At 37.9% G+C, this 21,553-nt stretch overlaps 1 long non-coding RNA gene across 1 annotated transcript in view; it reads right to left on the bottom strand.

The window, feature by feature from the left end:
• LOC128641385 (uncharacterized) overlaps positions 1–20,906 on the bottom strand; it is a 147,453-nt gene extending 126,547 nt beyond the window's left edge. The window contains exon 1 of the long non-coding RNA XR_008399480.1: positions 20,755–20,906. This is a non-coding gene — a long non-coding RNA (uncharacterized LOC128641385). The remainder of the gene's footprint in view (positions 1–20,754) is intronic.
• Between the last annotated feature and the right edge of the window lie 647 nt (positions 20,907–21,553).

The raw sequence follows: 21,553 nt of genomic DNA, 5'->3' as shown, positions 1-21,553 counted from the left end.
TAAAGAAGGTCACAGCTCTATACACATAACTATTGTTACCTGTCTATAAAGAGGGTCACAGCTCTATACACATAACTATTGTTACCTGTCTATAAAGAGAGTCACAGCTCTATACACGTAACTATTGTTACCTGTCTATAAAGAGGGTCACAGCTCTATACACATAACTATGGTTACCTGCCTATAAAGGGGGTCACTGTACTGTACGCATAACTATTGTTACCTGTCTATAAAGAGGGTCACAGCCCTATACACATAACTATTGTTACCTGTCTATAAAGAGGGTCACAGCCATGTAGACATAACTATTGTTACCTGCCTATAAAGAGGGTCACAGCCCTATACACATAACTATGGTTACCTGTCTATAAAGGGGGTCACTGTACTGTACACATAACTATGGTTACCTGTCTATAAAGAGGGTCACAGCCCTTTACACATAACTATTGTTACCTGTCTATAAAGAGGGTCACAGCCCTTTACACATAACTATTGTTACCTGCCTATAAAGAGGGTCACAGCCCTATACACATAACTATGGTTACCTGCCTATAAAGAGGGTCACAGCCCTATACACATAACTATGGTTACCTGTCTATAAAGAGGGTCACAGTCATGCGCCCTTTCAAAAAATGAGATTGATTTTGCAGACAAAAATGCAAGGTGGCAAACAGTGGAGCTGTTAAAATTAAAGACTAGGAATGAAAATATTTAAACTGTTCTCTTTCATGAATTTCAAGGGCTTTCATTTTTAATCATTTTTTTTCTCCTATTGCTACAATCCTATCTGCTTTAAGGGCAAGACGGATTAATAGAAAAAGGCTCTGGAGTTCTGACCTTTATTTTGCATTAACAATGCTTGCTTGAGCAGTCTGTGGCCGACCCGAGAGCTGCTTTGTACTGAATACTAAGGGCAAGATTACATATGCGGCGTCGCTCGCAAGAGCCGGCGACACCGGTTTTTACGTGGTTTTGGTATCACATATACGGCACCACATAAATGTGGCGTGTATATTTCACCCGTTGCCCGCAATTTTTACTCCCATAAGCTAACATAGAACCGCGTTGCAAATCAGTATCACATATTCAGCGCAAGGGCTTACGCAGCAAAATTGAGAAATTTGACTCCATTTTCACCTTGCCACACATAGGCAGGTGCAGCAAGACTTGCGCTGAGTATGTGAGCACCGTAACCCCCTGAAAATAGTAACTAACACCTAATGCATGCGCAAAATCTATCTACCTGTCAATTGTCACCCCCCACCGCAATAACTAATAGACTATATTAACCCCTAATCCACCATCACCCCACAACACAATATACCTTAATAAACTACTAACCCCTAATCAGCCATTTGCCCATATCGCAAAGTACTTATTAAAACTATTAACCCCTAATCTGCTATTCACCCATATCGCAAAGTACCTATTAAAACTATTAACCTCTATTCCACCATTTAACCATATCGCAAAGTACCTATTAAAACTATTACCCCCTAAACCTCCATCCCCCACCAACACAATAAACTTAATTATACTATTAACCCCTAATCCGTCAAACCCACACAACGCAATAATCCTAATAAAACTATTATCCCCTAAACCGCCAAACCCACACGCAAATAACTAATTAAATTACTAAGCCCCCTAACTTAACACCCCCTAAATTAACCCCAATTATTTAAGTTAAAAATTTAAATTAAAATTAAAATAAAAAAGCTAACATTACTTAAAAATAAAAAACCTAAGATTAAATTAATCTAATAATAAACCAAATTATCAAAAATAACAAAAATTAAACCTAATCCCTATGAAAATAAAAAGCCTTCCCCCAAAATAAAAACACCCCCTAGTCTAATGCTGAACTACCAATAGCCCTTAAAATGGCCTTCTAAAGGGCATTGACCTAAATTAAACAGCTCTTTTATCTTAAAAAATACGTCCCTCCTCTAACAGTAAAACCCCCCACCCACCAACCCCCCAAAATAAAAAAACGTAACACTAAAAAATCCTAAACTACCCATTGCCCCTAAAGGGGCATTTGTATGGGCATTGCCCTTAAAAGGGCATTCAGCTCTTTTTCATAGGCCCATTAAAACCCTAATCTAAAATAAAAAAAAAGCCTAAGGGGCATATTTATCAAGCACCGTATGGAGCCTTCAGGCTTGTCAGAAACACAAGTTATGAAGCAGCGGTCTAAAGACCGCTGCTCCATAACCTGTCCGGAGAGAGAGAGAAAGAAAGAGAGAAAGAGCGAAAGAGAGAAAAGTGGGGAGGGAGAGAAAGAAAGAAAGAAAGAAAGAAAGAAAGAAAGAAAGAAAGAAAGAAAGAAAGAAAGAAAGAAAGAAAGAAAGAAAGAAAGAAAGAAAGAAAGAAAGAAAGAAAGAAAGAAAGAAAGAAAGAAAGAAAGAAAGAAAGGAGGAAGTTAAGGGAGGGCGGGAGTTGAGGGCGGAAGGGAGTTGAGGGCGGAAGGAAGAGAGAAAGAGAAAGAAGAGAGAGAAGAGGAAGGGAGTAAAAGAAGAATACACTATGAAACAATCACTGCCCTTCATATGCAACAACATACAGTAATTACCATTATTCAAGTAATGAAACTTTTTAAGTTGGGTTCATGAATGCAGCGAAAGCTAGCTATTAGAGTTTATGATTAGACATCACAAGCTGATCTAAGCAGTGCACAGACGCATCCAGTCTGTTAGTTACTAAGACCTACAATAATCACTGCGCTCGCAGACCCACCACAGCTGACAAGTGGAGGCAGCATATTGGCACAAGGTCTTCTCCTCCAGCCTCACCTTGTCAGCATATCCCCGGGCAAGTTTCTCACCAAGAACGCTTCCACTGCAAAAATGCCGGCGGCTCTAAATGAATCAACGGTTTAAAGGAGCACTACCTGTGAAGAGCGACCTTAATCGGCACACGTGCCTTGTCTTCTATGTAAAAGCCTGAACTTTATCGCTCACTGTACTGTGTGCTGGCTTTTAGAGGGCGGATAGGGCAGATGTGCTGCCCATCCCAAATCTGCTGCCCTAGGCACCGGCCTTGTTGGCCTAGGCCATAATATGCCCCTGCATACATACTATACGCGCACACCACCAACATACACTATACACACTACAAAACACATATATGCCCACTACACATACACACTATACGCACACACGAGCCACACACAAATACCCACATACATTACACACACTACAAAATACACCCCCCCACTACACATACACATAAATACTATACGTGCACACCACCCACACACAAATACCCACATACACTACAAAACACACACATGCCCACTACACATATGATACATACTATATGCGTACACCACCCACACACAAATACCCACATGCACTACACACAGACGCCCTCTACACATACACATACATACTATACGCGCACACCACCCACACGCAAATACCCACACTACAAAACACACACATGCCCACTACACATACATACTATACGCACATACCACCCACACACAAATACACACATACACAAAAACACACACAAACTACACATACATACTATACAACATAGGCACTACACAGACTGTACACACACACCACCCACACACAAAAACACGCATACACTACACACACTACAAAACATACATGCCCACTACACACACATACTATACAACATAGGCCCTACACAGACTGTACACGTACACACCACCAACACACAAATATACACATACACTACACACACGACAAAACACACACACATACATACTATACGCGCACACCACCCACACACAAATACCCACATAAACTACACACACTACAAAACACACATAAGCCCACTACAACTACACATACATATTATACGCGCACACCACCCACACACAAATACACACATACATTACACACACTACAAAACACACACACGCAAACTAAACTTACATACTATACAACATAGGCACTACACAGACTGTACATACGCACACCACCCACACACAAGTACACACATACACTACACACACTACAAAACACACACGCCCACTATACACACACATACTATACAACATAGGCACTATACAGACTGTACACACACACACCACCCACACACAAAAAACACGCATACACTACACACACTACAAAACACACATGCCCAATGCACACACATACTACACAACATAGGCCCTACACAGACTGTACACGTGCACACCACCAACACACAAATATACACATACACTACACACACAACAAAACACACACACGCCCAGAACACATACACATACATACTATATGCGCACACCACCCAAACACAAATACCCACATAAACTACACACACTACAAAACACACATAAACCCACTACACATACACATAGATATTATACTCGCACACCACCCACACACAAGTACACACACACACTACACACACTACAACCCCCCCCCCCACTATACACACACATACTATACAACATAGGCACTACACAGACTGTACACGTGTACACCACCCACACACAAATACACACATACACTAGCATGGTCGGCTCCAAGGGGGGGCATTGGGGGGCAATGCCCATCCAAATGGAATGCTGGGCCCCCTCAGAAAATATTGATGTGATCATACGCAAGGTGTTTATTGCATTGGGGGGTTTGGGATGCATGGCTGTTTAGGGGACATGATTGAGATTTGAGAATGAGTTTAAGGGTTTTGGATCATGGTGAATAAGGGGTGAATTGTTTTTAAGAAGCTATTGCACTGGGGGTCACAAGTTTAATGGCTCTGTTGTGCACTGCATAGGATTTAGACTTTATTCTTTAACCTAGTGATTTAGCACATATTCTCCAAATGTTAATAGTGGGGGATAAGCCAAGCAGAAGCTACACTTTCCTGCAGAATATGTAGGTCTGCTCTTATTTTAACTCTCATATATGCTTTGTAAATGCGTGCCCCCTCGTGAAAAAAATGCCCCCCTTTTAATTTGTTCTGGAGCCGACCCTGTACACTAGACACACTACAAAACACACACACGCCCACTACACATAAATACTATACGCGCATACCACCCACACACAAATACCCACATACACTACACACACTACAAAACACATATATGCCCACTACACATACATACTATACCCGCACACCATCCACACACAAATACACACATACACTACACACACTACAAAACACATATATGCCCACTACACATACATACTATACGCACATACCACCCACACACAAATACACACATACACAAAAACACACACAAACTACACATACATACTATACAACATAGGCACTACACAGACTGTACACACACACCACCCACACACAAAAACACGCATACACTACACACACTACAAAACATACATGCCCACTACACACACATACTATACAACATAGGCCCTACACAGACTGTACACGTACACACCACCAACACACAAATATACACATACACTACACACACGACAAAACACACACACATACATACTATACGCGCACACCACCCACACACAAATACCCACATAAACTACACACACTACAAAACACACATAAGCCCACTACAACTACACATACATATTATACGCGCACACCACCCACACACAAATACACACATACATTACACACACTATAAAACACACACACGCAAACTAAACTTACATACTATACAACATAGGCACTACACAGACTGTACATACGCACACCACCCACACACAAGTACACACATACACTACACACACTACAAAACACACACGCCCACTATACACACACATACTATACAACATAGGCACTATACAGACTGTACACACACACACCACCCACACACAAAAAACACGCATACACTACACACACTACAAAACACACATGCCCAATGCACACACATACTACACAACATAGGCCCTACACAGACTGTACACGTGCACACCACCAACACACAAATATACACATACACTACACACACAACAAAACACACACACGCCCAGAACACATACACATACATACTATATGCGCACACCACCCAAACACAAATACCCACATAAACTACACACACTACAAAACACACATAAACCCACTACACATACACATAGATATTCTACTCGCACACCACCCACACACAAGTACACACACACACTACACACACTACAACCCCCCCCCCACTATACACACACATACTATACAACATAGGCACTACACAGACTGTACACGTGTACACCACCCACACACAAATACACACATACACTAGCATGGTCGGCTCCAAGGGGGGGCATTGGGGGGCAATGCCCATCCAAATGGAATGCTGGGCCCCCTCAGAAAATATTGATGTGATCATACGCAAGGTGTTTATTGCATTGGGGGGTTTGGGATGCATGGCTGTTTAGGGGACATGATTGAGATTTGAGAATGAGTTTAAGGGTTTTGGATCATGGTGAATAAGGGGTGAATTGTTTTTAAGAAGCTATTGCACTGGGGGTCACAAGTTTAATGGCTCTGTTGTGCACTGCATAGGATTTAGACTTTATTCTTTAACCTAGTGATTTAGCACATATTCTCCAAATGTTAATAGTGGGGGATAAGCCAAGCAGAAGCTACACTTTCCTGCAGAATATGTAGGTCTGCTCTTATTTTAACTCTCATATATGCTTTGTAAATGCGTGCCCCCTCGTGAAAAAAATGCCCCCCTTTTAATTTGTTCTGGAGCCGACCCTGTACACTAGACACACTACAAAACACACACACGCCCACTACACATAAATACTATACGCGCATACCACCCACACACAAATACCCACATACACTACACACACTACAAAACACATATATGCCCACTACACATACATACTATACCCGCACACCATCCACACACAAATACACACATACACTACACACACTACAAAACACATATATGCCCACTACACATACATACTATACCCGCACACCATCCACACACAAATACACACATACACTACACACACTACAAAACACACACACACCCACTACACATACACATAAATACTATACGCGCATACCACCCACACAAATACCCACATACACTACACACACTACAAAACACACACACGCCCACTACACATACACATAAATACTATACGCGCATACCACCCACACACAAATACCCACATACACTACACACACTACAAAACACACACACGCCCACTACACATACACATAAATACTATACGCGCATACCACCCACACACAAATACCCACATACACTACACACACTACAAAACACACACACGCCCACTACACATACACATAAATACTATACGCGCATACCACCCACACACAAATACCCACATACACTACACACACTACAAAACACACACACACCCACTACACATACACATAAATACTATACGCGCATACCACCCACACACAAATACCCACATACACTACACACACTACAAAACACACACACGCCCACTACACATAAATACTATACGCGCATACCACCCACACACAAATACCCACATACACTACACACACTACAAAACACATATATGCCCACTACACATACATACTATACCCGCACACCATCCACACCCAAATACACACATACACTACACACACTACAAAACACATATATGCCCACTACACATACATACTATACCCGCACACCACCCACACACAAATACCCACATACACTACACACACTACAAAACACATATATGCCCACTACACATACATACTATACCCGCACACCATCCACACACAAATACACACATACACTACACACACTACAAAACACACACACGCCCACTACACATACACATAAATACTATACGCGCATACCACCCCCACACAAATACCCACATACACTACACACACTACAAAACACATATATGCCCACTACACATACATACTATACACGCACACACAAATACACACATACAATACACACACTAAAAAACACACACACGCAAACTACACATACATACTATACAACATAGGCACTGCACAGACTGTACACACACACACCACCCACACACAAAAACACACATACACTACACACACTACAAAACACACACACCCACTACACACATACACTACACACACTACAAAACACACACAAGCCCACTACACATACATACTATACAAAATAGGCACTACACTAACTGTACAGGCGCACTCCACCCAAACACAAATACACAGATAAACTACACACACTACAAAACACACACATACCCACTATACATACACGTACATACTATACAACACTATACTGACTGTACACGCGCTTACCACCCACACACAAATACACATATACACTATACATACTACAAAACGCACACACTACACAAATTACAAACATACACTACACACACTCACAGGCACACCCACACACTATGGGCCAGATTATGAGTGGCACCTTAACAGTTACTTGTGAGTTATAAGTGGTTTATTGAGGCTGCTTGTGCATGTCAGGTTTTCCGCTCGTATTACAAGTTGAAAGTAAACGCGATCACTTGAGGACAATTGAATTTAACAAGAGTCGGGTTAGCGTGACCTCAGAGCTCTGGTTAACTGTTTCGCGAAAGAAAAAAAAGTGTCACAAAACATAAAATAAAGCCCGTAAAAGTACAGTTACACTCATAAAAACACCATCTAATAAAAATGATTTTAAAAACATTGCACAAAAAAGTTAAAGGTTTATATGTATGCACATATGTATTTATGTGTGTGTGTGTGTGTATATATATATATATATATATATATTTATAGACATATAAACACATAATAGATGAAAACATGTAAAAACATATTTATGCAATACTCATTTTTAATAAAGTGTTATGCTGTAAATATTTCACATTCCAATTTTCTGCACATAGCAAAATATGTTCTATGTATTAATAAATAGATATGCCTGTATATATCTATACCTACAGGGAGTGCAGAATTATTAGGCAAATGAGTATTTTGACCACATCATCCTCTTTATGCATGTTGTCTTACTCCAAGCTGTATAGGCTCGAAAGCCTACTACCAATTAAGCATATTAGGTGATGTGCATCTCTGTAATGAGAAGGGGTGTGGTCTAATGACATCAACACCCTATATCAGGTGTGCATAATTATTAGGCAACTTCCTTTCCTTTGGCAAAATGGGTCAAAAGAAGGACTTGACAGGCTCAGAAAAGTCAAAAATAGTGAGATATCTTGCAGAGGGATGCAGCACTCTTAAAATTGCAAAGCTTCTGAAGCGTGATCATCGAACAATCAAGCGTTTCATTCAAAATAGTCAACAGGGTCGCAAGAAGCGTGTGGAAAAACCAAGGCGCAAAATAACTGCCCATGAACTGAGAAAAGTCAAGCGTGCAGCTGCCAAGATGCCACTTGCCACCAGTTTGGCCATATTTCAGAGCTGCAACATCACTGGAGTGCCCAAAAGCACAAGGTGTGCAATACTCAGAGACATGGCCAAGGTAAGAAAGGCTGAAAGACGACCAACACTGAACAAGACACACAAGCTGAAACGTCAAGACTGGGCCAAGAAATATCTCAAGACTGATTTTTCTAAGGTTTTATGGACTGATGAAATGAGAGTGAGTCTTGATGGGCCAGATGGATGGGCCCGTGGCTGGATTGGTAAAGGGCAGAGAGCTCCAGTCCGACTCAGACGCCAGCAAGGTGGAGGTGGAGTACTGGTTTGGGCTGGAATCATCAAAGATGAGCTTGTGGGGCCTTTTCGGGTTGAGGATGGAGTCAAGCTCAACTCCCAGTCCTACTGCCAGTTTCTGGAAGACACCTTCTTCAAGCAGTGGTACAGGAAGAAGTCTGCATCCTTCAAGAAAAACATGATTTTCATGCAGGACAATGCTCCATCACACGCGTCCAAGTACTCCACAGCGTGGCTGGCAAGAAAGGGTATAAAAGAAGAAAATCTAATGACATGGCCTCCTTGTTCACCTGATCTGAACCCCATTGAGAACCTGTGGTCCATCATCAAATGTGAGATTTACAAGGAGGGAAAACAGTACACCTCTCTGAACAGTGTCTGGGAGGCTGTGGTTGCTGCTGCACGCAATGTTGATGGTGAACAGATCAAAACACTGACAGAATCCATGGATGGCAGGCTTTTGAGTGTCCTTGCAAAGAAAGGTGGCTATATTGGTCACTGATTTGTTTTTGTTTTGTTTTTGAATGTCGGTGGCTATATTGGTCACTGATTTGTTTTTGTTTTGTTTTTGAATGTCAGAAATGTATATTTGTGAATGTTGAGATGTTATATTGGTTTCACTGGTAAAAATAAATAATTGAAATGGGTATATATTTGTTTTTTGTTAAGTTGCCTAATAATTATGCACAGTAATAGTCACCTGCACACACAGATATCCCCCTAAAATAGCTATAACTAAAAACAAACTAAAAACTACTTCCAAAACTATTCAGCTTTGATATTAATGAGTTTTTTGGGTTCATTGAGAACATGGTTGTTGTTCAATAATAAAATTAATCCTCAAAAATACAACTTGCCTAATAATTCTGCACTCCCTGTATATATCTATACCTCTATATATATATATATATATATATATATATACGTATAAGCCTTTTATTAATATAGGTGACGTTTCGGGGATTCCAACCCCGTCCTCAAACCTTACATAACATACAATAAATCTTACCTTAAATACCCTCCACCGACTGAACATGTCGCTGTACCGGAAGTCGACCAGTGTTCTGCCCGCACCACTGCGCATGCCCAGAGCGTCGGCATGACAACCAGAACCAGCGTCATGCTACAAAAAATACATAAACATGGAGTAAGTGGATAACAATATAGCCTCACATTTAATATACAATAAGCACAAAAGTAACCTACTAACCTTTTGTTTTCACTCCGATACTACATCACATATTAACTTATATTGTTGGTATCTATGTTAACCCTGAGCTGAATAGTAGTATCATTTGTTACATTTACTTGCCTATGAACCAATACTAACTATCAACTTGAACACATTGCGATTTTTGGCTACACATACTAATTGATCCCTTGTAATCCTAGTTCCTAGAGAGCATTATACAATTATAAAAGAGACAATATGCTGATACCTCAACCTATGGTGTCCGAATGTCTGCAATAACTGTACTTGACTAATATCTAATCTACATTTTAGTTAAACTTTTAAATATCTTTGTTAATAAACTCTTGGACGTAATCTATCTATCGAATTACATGGTGCTACAGAAAGCAGTGTCAGTCTAGGTGGGTATTAAGCCCACCAGGTACAATAGTACCTAAATTAAAAATCCATCTGGATTCGCACTGGAGCAAAATCCTATCTCTATCTCCACCCCTCGTAAAAGTTTAACTAAAATGTAGATTAGATATTAGTCAAGTACAGTTATTGCAGACATTTGGACACCATAGGTTGAGTTGAGGTATCAGCATATTGTCTCTTTTATAATTGTATAATGCTCTCTAGGAACTAGGATTACAAGGGATCAATTAGTATGTGTAGCCAAAAATCGCAATGTGTTCAAGTTGATAGTTAGTATTGGTTCATAGGCAAGTAAATGTAACAAATGATACTACTATTCAGCTCAGGGTTAACATAGATACCAACAATATAAGTTAATATGTGATGTAGTATCGGAGTGAATACAAAAGGTTAGCAGGTTACTTTTGTGCTTATTGTATATTAAATGTGAGGCTATATTGTTATCCACTTACTCCATGTTTATGTTTTTAACCACAGTGATTTATGTATTTTTTGTAGCATGACGCTGGTTCTGGTTGTCATGCCGACGGTCTGGGCATGCGCAGTGGTGCGGGCAGAACGCCGGTCGACTTCCGGTACAGCGACATGTTCAGTCGGTGGAGGGTATTTAAGGTAAGATTTATTGTATGTTATGTAAGGTTTGAGGACGGGGTTGGAATCCCCGAAACGTCACCTATATTAATAAAAGGCTTATTATGCTGTATAAGTGGTAGTCCCGGTGAGTGCTCTCTTTTTGCTAAAAATACTGAATGTTTTTTGGATGCACCCTGGGCGGCTGGAATACAAAGTGAGTGCAGAGTTCACCAGAGACTGTTATATATACATATATATATATATATATATATATATATATATAGTACCAAAATACCATCTGACATATGTCGAAATAAATGTTTATGAATAAATAGAACATATTCTTGTATGTGAAAAACATTGGAAAGTGAGATATTTTTATTTTCATGTCGGGTTAGCGCATTTGAGAAAATGTATATTCTTACATACATTCATACACATATAAACAAATATATACACTTTGGAGCCCTTTCCACTCAAACTCCTTAAACCTTGAAAAATAATTTTTAATCAATTTTTATAATTTTATAGAGTTTTTTAATGCGTTTTTGCTGTAAATATTTATCATTCCAATGTTCTTTGTATTTTAAATAGATCTATCTATCTATGAATATACTGTATATACCTGTATATATTGATATAGAAATATAGGTATAGATATATAGTTTACAAAAAATAATCATATATATATACATATATATAACACACACAAATATATATATATATATATATATATATATATATATATATAATTCAAAAGTTAGAAGGCACTCACTGGGTCTTGATTAAAAGAATAAATCCTTTATTGTGATGTTTCGGGGTCTAACCTCGTTCTCATAAAAGCATACAGTGTGAACAGTTTTACTCACCATATTTGAACACCCTCAAAACCCCATTGGGGCGTTGCTGACGGCGTAACCGGAGGTGGCCGCGATCACGTGACTTACGTTACCTGCTCTCCATAGTTGTGGCAAACAGACGCTCGCCAACAACGCCTGTGATAAAAGCAAAATTACAAGACAACATGTTCATATGGCAGTGTGGCAGTACATAGTCTCAAGCAGGTAGTCTACATAGATTAAAGAGCAATCAGGGAGGTATTAGCCTGCTAATTGGTGATTGTATTTTATCAATCTCATTTAAACGATCATGTAGTCACTATAGTACTATCAGTGTTAGTGTAATCCTTCAGACTAGCATATTCAGCACAGGATCGGTTCCAAGGAGGGGCATTGGGGGGAAATGCCCACCCAAATGGAATGCTGTGCCGCTCAACAAATATTGATATGATCATACACTTTAAAAATAATAAATAAAATAATGAATTGTTATGTAATGCTGCATACTGGGGGCAGAGTTAGCTGCCAAACTGTGAGGTCGCATCACACATCTGCAAGGAGCTCTGTGTTTTAACCTCTTATTTGGAATTGGAAGTTAATTAGAGACTTTTTGGACTTGTCTTGAACCCTATTAATTTTACCTAACTATCGTGAGTTACTCATTTTATTAAACAATAGACCATGATAAGAATATGATTGTATCGTATAAATATATGTCTATAAATTGCTACTGGCTTCTATTGACGCCTCAAAAGTGCACTGTGAACTTAGGCTTGACCTTTTGAGGCGTCGATAGAAGCGGTAGCCATTTATAGACATATATTTATATGATACAATCATATTCTTATAGGTTCACAGTACATAGGTTGTATTAAGTAGCCTGATATCTGTTAGTTATTGCGAAACAGGTATAGCTAAATCTAATCTACAAAATTACCAGTACCTGAAAACCTAGTATCCTCACTGCTATTGCAAACAAAGGGTTTAATTGCATTGGGTGGTTTGGGGTGCATGGCTGTTTAGGGGACATGATTGAGATTTGAGAATGAGTTTAAGGGTTTTGGATCATGGTGATTAAGGAGTGAATTGTTTTTAAGGAGCTATTGCACTGGGGGTCACAAGTTTAATGGCTCTGTTTTAGTGCACTGTATAGGATTTAGACTTCATTCTTTTACCTAGTGATTTAGCGCATATTCTCCAAATGTTAATAGTGGGGGATAAGCCAGCCAGAAGCTATACTTTTCTGCACAATATGTAGGTCTGCTCTTATTTTGACTCTCATATATGCTTTGTAAATGCGTGCCCCCTCGTGAAAAAAAATACCCCCCATTTCATTCGTTCTGGAGCCGACCATGATTCAGCATCTAATGTTAGTGGGGTTCTAGGCTATACCTACAGGGTCAGATATACTCAATACAGATATTGATGAGCTAGCTATACAAAAATACACTATTTCTTGTTGTAATAGTGCAAAATGTCTTACTCAATTGTCTACATGTGAGCGAAAAAGACATATATGATAAGTAAGAGGACACTTGCTATTTTACCCAAAATTAGCCTATGGTTAAAGACATTTTGTTAAAGACATTTAAAACTTCCCAACTGCAGGAGTCGAAGGTTATTCCCATGGATTCATAAGACGCAATGCCAGTCCAGGTGCACATTAAGTCCTTTGCCCTATCACCTCCTCATGTTAGGGGTAGTAGATGATCTATAATTATGTGCTTTAAAGGGAGAGTCTAGTCAAAATTAAACTTTCATGAGTCAGTTAGGGCATGCAATTTTAAACAACTTTCCAATTTACTTTTATCATCAAATTTGCTTTGTTCCCTTGGTGGAATTTTTGAAAAGCTAAACCTAGGTAGGCTTAAACTGATTTCTAAACCGTTGAAAACCGCACACAGTTAGACAGTACTAGTTCATGTATGGCATATATATAACATGGTGCTCACTCCAGTGGAGTTATTTAGGAGTCTCCACTGATTGGCTACACTGCAAACTGCATGTCTGTCAAAAGCACTTAGATAAGGGGGCAGTCTGCAGAGGCTTAGATACAAGGTAATCACAGAGGTAAAACAAATATTAATACAACTGTGTTGGTTATGCAAAAATGGGGAATTGGTAATAAAGGGATTATCTATCTTTTTAAATAATAAAAATTCTGGTGTAGACTGTCCCTTTAAGTCCTTCACACTGTGTTTTGTCTGTGCGAAGTGCCTTGCCACCGGTTGTTCTGATGTCCCCTTGTCAATTGCAGCCATGATGGCAGAATGATGGTTCACCATTCTAGTTCTAAGGTCGTCTACGGTCTTGCCGACATAAAAGAGACAACACACACAGTGTAGTAAGTATACATAATGCTTAGTAGTGCAAGTAACTCACTCACAGTAAAACATTTTGCACTATTACAATGAGAAATAGTGTATTTTTGTATAGCTATCTCTAAAGATATCTGTATTGAGTATATCTGACTGACCCTGTAGGTATAGCCTAGAACCGCACTAACATTAGATGCTGAATATGATAGTCTGAAGGGTTACACTAACACTGATAGTACTATAGTGACTACATGATCGTTTAAATGAGATTGATAAAATACAATCGCCAATTAGCAGGCTAATACCTCACTGATTGCTCTTTAACCTATGTAGACTATTGTTGTCATACCTGCTTTAGACTATGTACTGTCACATAAACATGTTGTCTTGTAATTTTGTTTTTATTCACAGGCATTGTTGGCGAGTGTCCAGTTGCCACGACAATGGAGAGAAGGTAACTTAAGTGATCGCGGCCACTTCCGGTTATGCCGTCAGCAACGCCGCAATGAGGTTTCGAGGGTGTTCAAATAGGGTGAGTAAAACTGTTTACACTGTATGCTTGTTTGAGAATGGGGGTGACCTCGAAAAGTCACAATAAAGTTTTTTTTATTTTTATCAAGTGCCTTCTATCTTTTTTATCAAATGCCTTCTATCTTTTTTATCAAGTGCCTTCTATCTTTTTATCAAATGCCTTCTATCTTTTTTATCAAATGCCTTCTATCTTTTTTATCAAGTGCCTTCTATCTTTTTATCAAATGCCTTCTATCTTTTTTTATCAAATGCCTTCTATCTTTTTTATCAAGTGCCTTCTATCTTTTTATCAAATGCCTTCTATCTTTTTTTATCAAATGCCTTCTATCTTTTTTATCAAGTGCCTTCTATCTTTTTATCAAATGCCTTCTATCTTTTTTATCAAGTGCCTTCTATCTTTTTTATCAAGTGCCTTCTATCTTTTTTATCAAGTGCCTTCTATCTTTTTATCAAATGCCTTCTATCTTTTTTATCAAGTGCCTTCTATCTTTTTTATCAAGTGCCTTCTATCTTTTTATCAAATGCCTTCTATCTTTTTTATCAAATGCCTTCTATCTTTTTTATCAAATGCCTTCTATCTTTTTTATCAAGTGCCTTCTATCTTTTTTTATCAAATGCCTTCTATCTTTTTTATCAAGTGCCTTCTATCTTTTTTATCAAGTGCCTTCTATCTTTTTTTTATCAAATGCCTTCTATCTTTTTTATCAAGTGCCTTCTATCTTTTTTATCAAATGCCTTCCATCTTTTTTATCAAATGCCTTCTATCTTTTTTATCAAATGCCTTCTATCTTTTTTATCAAGTGCCTTCTATCTTTTTTATCAAATGCCTTCTATCTTTTTTATCAAATGCCTTCTATCTTTTTTATCAAATGCCTTCTATCTTTTTTATCAAGTGCCTTCTATCTTTTTTTATCAAATGCCTTCTATCTTTTTTATCAAGTGCCTTCTATCTTTTTTATCAAGTGCCTTCTATCTTTTTTTTATCAAATGCCTTCTATCTTTTTTATCAAGTGCCTTCTATCTTTTTTATCAAATGCCTTCCATCTTTTTTATCAAATGCCTTCTATCTTTTTTTTATCAAATGCCTTCTATCTTTTTTATCAAGTGCCTTCTATCTTTTTTATCAAATGCCTTCTATCTTTTTTTTATCAAATGCCTTCTATCTTTTTTATCAAGTGCCTTCTATCTTTTTTATCAAATGCCTTCTATCTTTTTTTTATCAAGTGCCTTCTATCTTTTTTATCAAGTGCCTTCTATCTTTTTTATCAAATGCCTTCTATCTTTTTTTTATCAAATGCCTTCTATCTTTTTTATCAAGTGCCTTCTATCTTTTTTATCAAATGCCTTCCATCTTTTTTATCAAATGCCTTCTATCTTTTTTATCAAGTGCCTTCTATCTTTTTTATCAAGTGCCTTCCATCTTTTTTTATCAAATGCCTTCTATCTTTTTTATCAAGTGCCTTCTATATTTTTTATCAAATGCCTTCCATCTTTTTTATCAAATGCCTTCTATCTTTTTTATCAAGTGCCTTCTATCTTTTTTATCAAATGCCTTCCATCTTTTTTATCAAATGCCTTCTATCTTTTTTATCAAGTGCCTTCTATCTTTTTTATCAAATGCCTTCCATCTTTTTTATCAAATGCCTTCTATCTTTTTTATCAAATGCCTTCTATCTTTTTTATCAAGTGCCTTCTATCTTTTTTTATCAAATGCCTTCTATCTTTTTTATCAAGTGCCTTCTATCTTTTTTATCAAGTGCCTTCTATCTTTTAAAATTGTATTGTGCATTTGAAGAACAGTTTAAATACCAGGCCCAGAGTGCATTAGGAATAATACAGATGAATGAAGAAAATGCAGAGAGAGTGCATTTTCTTCATTCATTCATTCATTCATTCATTCATATATATATATATATATATATATATATATATATATATATATATATATATATATATATATATATACACACAGATACAGTATATACAGTTGTATGCAAAAGTTTAGGCACCCCTGACAATTTCCATGATTTTCATTTATAAATAATTGGGTGTTTGCATTAGCAATTTCATTTTGATCTATCAAATAACTGAAGGACACATTAATATTTCAGTAGTGAAGTCAGATTTATTGGATTAACAGAAAATGTGCAATATGCATTAAAACGAAATTAGACAGGTGCAATAGCCAATAGGATTTTTTCAACCTTAATTCCGATTGGCTGATAGAATTCTATCAGCCAATTGGAATCTAAGGGATGCCATCTTGGATGACGTCATTTAAAGGAACATTCATTCTGAAGAAGACGTTGATGGAAGAGGATGTTCCGTGTTGGATGTCTGGAAGATGGAAGCGCTCCGCCGGATGGATGAAGAAAGAAGATGCCGTCTGGGTGAAGACTTCTGCGGGTTTGGAGGAAGACTTTGGCCGCTTGGATGAAGACTTCGGTCGGCTTCTTGGATGATGGATATCGGATCTTCAAAACTGTAAGTCGATCTTCAGGGGTTAGTGTTAGGATTTTTTAAGGGTTTATTGGGTGGGTTTTATTTTTAGATTAGGGCTTTGGGTACAATAGAGCTAAATGCCCTTTTAAGGGCAATGCCCATACAAATGCCCTTTTCAGGGCAATGGGGAGCTTAGGTTTTTTTTAGTTAGGCTTTTATTTGGAGGGTTGGTTGTGTGGGTGGTGGGTTTTACTGTTGGTGGGATTGTTTGTATTTTTTTATTAACAGGTAAAAGAGCTGATTTCTTTGGGGCAATGCCCATTTAAGGGCTATTTGTAGTTTATTGTAAATTAGGTTTTTTTATTTGGGGGGGCTTTTTTATTTTCATAGGGCCCTTAGATTAGGTGTAATAAGTTTAAATCTTTTATAATTTCTTTTTTCTTTTTTGTAACTTCGTGTTTATTTTTTTGTTTAAATTAGTGTTTGTTATTTTTTGTAACTAAGTTGTTAGTTTTTTGTAATTATTATTTTTTTAGGGTAGATTTAAATTATTTGAGTAGGGTTAGGTGTTTAAATATATAATATAGTTAATTTAATTTGTAGCTTAATGTAATTTTAGTATAAAAGTTATGTTAGATTAATTATTAATTTACTATAGTTTAATGTAATTTTATTATAAAAGTTAGGTTAGATTAATTATTAAAGGGCCACTGTAAGTAAATATTTTCTATGCCTGTTACTAACTAACTACCCCAAATACGCTTTTTATCAATAGCATTTCATTAACATATCTCTACCATATATCAGAAATCTTGTCTGCAAATGTAATTGTTTTCCAAACCCACTCCGTGGGTATCCTTTGCTCTGTACCAATCCGTTTACAATACCTAGGTTTCAAAATGGCGCTTTAAACACAAAGTTATTGGTTTAAGTATTTTGAACACTCAGTGCTGAAAATAGTGGGCAGAATAACGTGACATCATCGGCGAATAAAAGATATAACTTTTAGAACGTTATGAAACTTCGTTTTGGAGAAAATATAAGCCAGTAGGTTTTAATTAATGTTTATTAACTTTAATATGTTAGTTGTTTAGCTTAAAAATTATAACAGAAAGTAATCCTTTAATTTAATATAGTTTAATGTAATTTTATTATAAAAGTTAGGTTAAATTAATTATTACTTTAATATAGTTTAATGTAATTTTATTATAAAAGTTAGGGTAGATTCATTATTAATTTAATATAGTTTAATGTTATTTTAAAGGTAAGTTTAAATTGATTATAAGATAGGGATCAGTTAATATTTAATATAAACTTAGTGGGTTGTTAGGTTTAGGGGTTAATAACTTTATTTAGTTGCAGTGGGCTCCAGGAGTGGCAGCATAGGGGTTAATAACTTTATGTAGGTGGCGGCGGTGGCGGGAGCAGCAGATTAGGGGTTAATAAGTATAATGAAGGTGGTGGCGGGGCGGCAGATTAGGGGTTAATAAGTATAATGTAGGTGACGGCAGTGTAGGGGGCAGCAGATTAGGGGTGTTTAGACTCAGGGTACATGTTAGGGTGTTAGGTGTAAACATAATTTTATTCTCCCATAGGAATCAATGGGATATCGGGCAGCAGCGAACATGAGCTTTCGCTGCTTTCAGACTCCCATTGATTCCTATGGCATCCGCCGCCTCCAGGGCGGCGGATTGAAAACCAGGTACGCTGGGCTGAAATAGTGGCGAGCGTACCTGTTAGGTATTTGTTAACTAGCAAAAGTAGTCAGATAGAGCCGAATTTGCATTCGGAACATCTGTAGTGATGTAAGCATCGATCTGTGTCGGACTGAGACCGGTGGATCGTATGTTATGCCCCAAAATTCTACTTTTGCCAGTCTGTAGGCTTTGATAAATAAGGGGAATCAAGCTTGACACAATTACACTGCGGAATTCAAGCGTATTTGCGGTTGACGGCTTGATAAATAAGCCCCCATGTGTGCTATCTAGAGGTTGTTACTACATGGATGGATGCCTGGAAAATATCCTTAAACAGCATTATATGAGGACTATATTTATTATATTATTTTATTTTATTTTCCTAAGAACATTTAACAATTTTTCCCTACTGCACCTCTCATTTGCATGACATTGCATGTTGCAATAAGTAACGGCTTTCCAAGAGTCCATACATACAGTGCTTTAAGACTGTTTTTGCTTTTATAATACTTGACTTAGACTTAGTCAGTAGCGTATTCATGTTTTATGGTGCCCTGGGCACTCAAAATTCTGCTGCCCCCGCACTGAATCAGCAATAGGAAACATATTTTTAAACACAGGAGGTGGGATTAAAAGGAACACCCGGCTTCTCCCATTCCTAAGATATAATGTCAGACATGTGATCTGGAACAGGAAAAACCTCCACAGATTTAGGTTTGACATCAAAAACTCTATTCAGTTTATTAGCCTTTTTAGGAATCTCAAAATCTTTAGGCAAACACTCCTAGAGACTGACTGAGAGGAACCACAGGGCACTGCATGGGAATCTGTCAAAGACTGGGACATGTTAACAGAAGGCTGAGACAACCCCTGAACAGCATTATCATGAGAAAAAAGAAGACTCAGATAAGGAATCCTTATTCTTAGATAATAAAACCTTATTAAGGCAAGGGGAACAAAATTGCACAGGAAGAATAACCTGGGCATCTGCACAATAAAAACATTTATCAAATGACAGAGAAAGCTTGGGATCGGCTTCCATAGTAAATAAAATAGCCCTTTATTTCCTTTATACTCTAATTTCAATATATAAAAAATTAGAATAACATTATAAGCATAGATAAATAATTATTAAAAACCATCACCTCTGTACCCCATCCATGCTGGAGAGACTCCCCATCCGGTAACCAGGAATCCAATCCACACCAGCAGATAAATCCTTTTCAAACTGCAGATCTTAGAAAGCTGCAAACATCAGAGAGAAGTGACAGGCAGGAAAAACGATCTAATGCTAGAAAATCCAGCCAGCTAGAAACAAACTGATCATCACTCAGGAAGTAACTAAACGGTCACATGATCACAATTTCAAAGGTTAGGTGCAGTCAAACAACTTTCTTAAAGAGATATTACCCAAACTAATTAACAGGTAAACTTGTGCAAACAAATCCCCATAGCCAAAATCAAAAAAGCCTTCACATGACCATACAGTGCCCTGAACTGCTGCCCAATAAATCCCCAACTTTCAAAGGGATATTCAGTCCCATAAGGATCCACATTATCCTAAGTATCTTTTTTTTTTTTTAAACAAGAAACTCCTAAGTGCTGCATCCTTCTCACCTAGAAGGTAAAAGCACTTACCTATGGATACGCTGTACAGCAAACAGGTGTGACAGAATCCTCTCTGACATAGACTTGTAGATAAAGAAGAAACTGAGTAACCAACCCTGGTTTTCTATATGGGGTAGAAAAAATGTTGGAAGGTAAGCAAAGACCACCTCGCCGTCTTCCAAATGCTAAAAGCCAACGTTAATCTTACTAAAGAGAATTACCCATTAAAGGATTAACAACTTGATTTCTTCAGACACCTTAGCACATCACCTACAATGTTACACAGGCAAAGAATGACTGGGGATTGTGGGTAATGGGAGGATACTTGAAGCTTTG

The sequence above is a fragment of the Bombina bombina genome, chromosome 10 (assembly GCF_027579735.1).
Source record: "Bombina bombina isolate aBomBom1 chromosome 10, aBomBom1.pri, whole genome shotgun sequence".
NCBI classification, from domain to species: Eukaryota; Metazoa; Chordata; class Amphibia; order Anura; family Bombinatoridae; genus Bombina; species Bombina bombina.
Note: the sequence above shows the minus strand (reverse complement) of the source record. Positions and strands in the feature narration are given on the sequence as shown.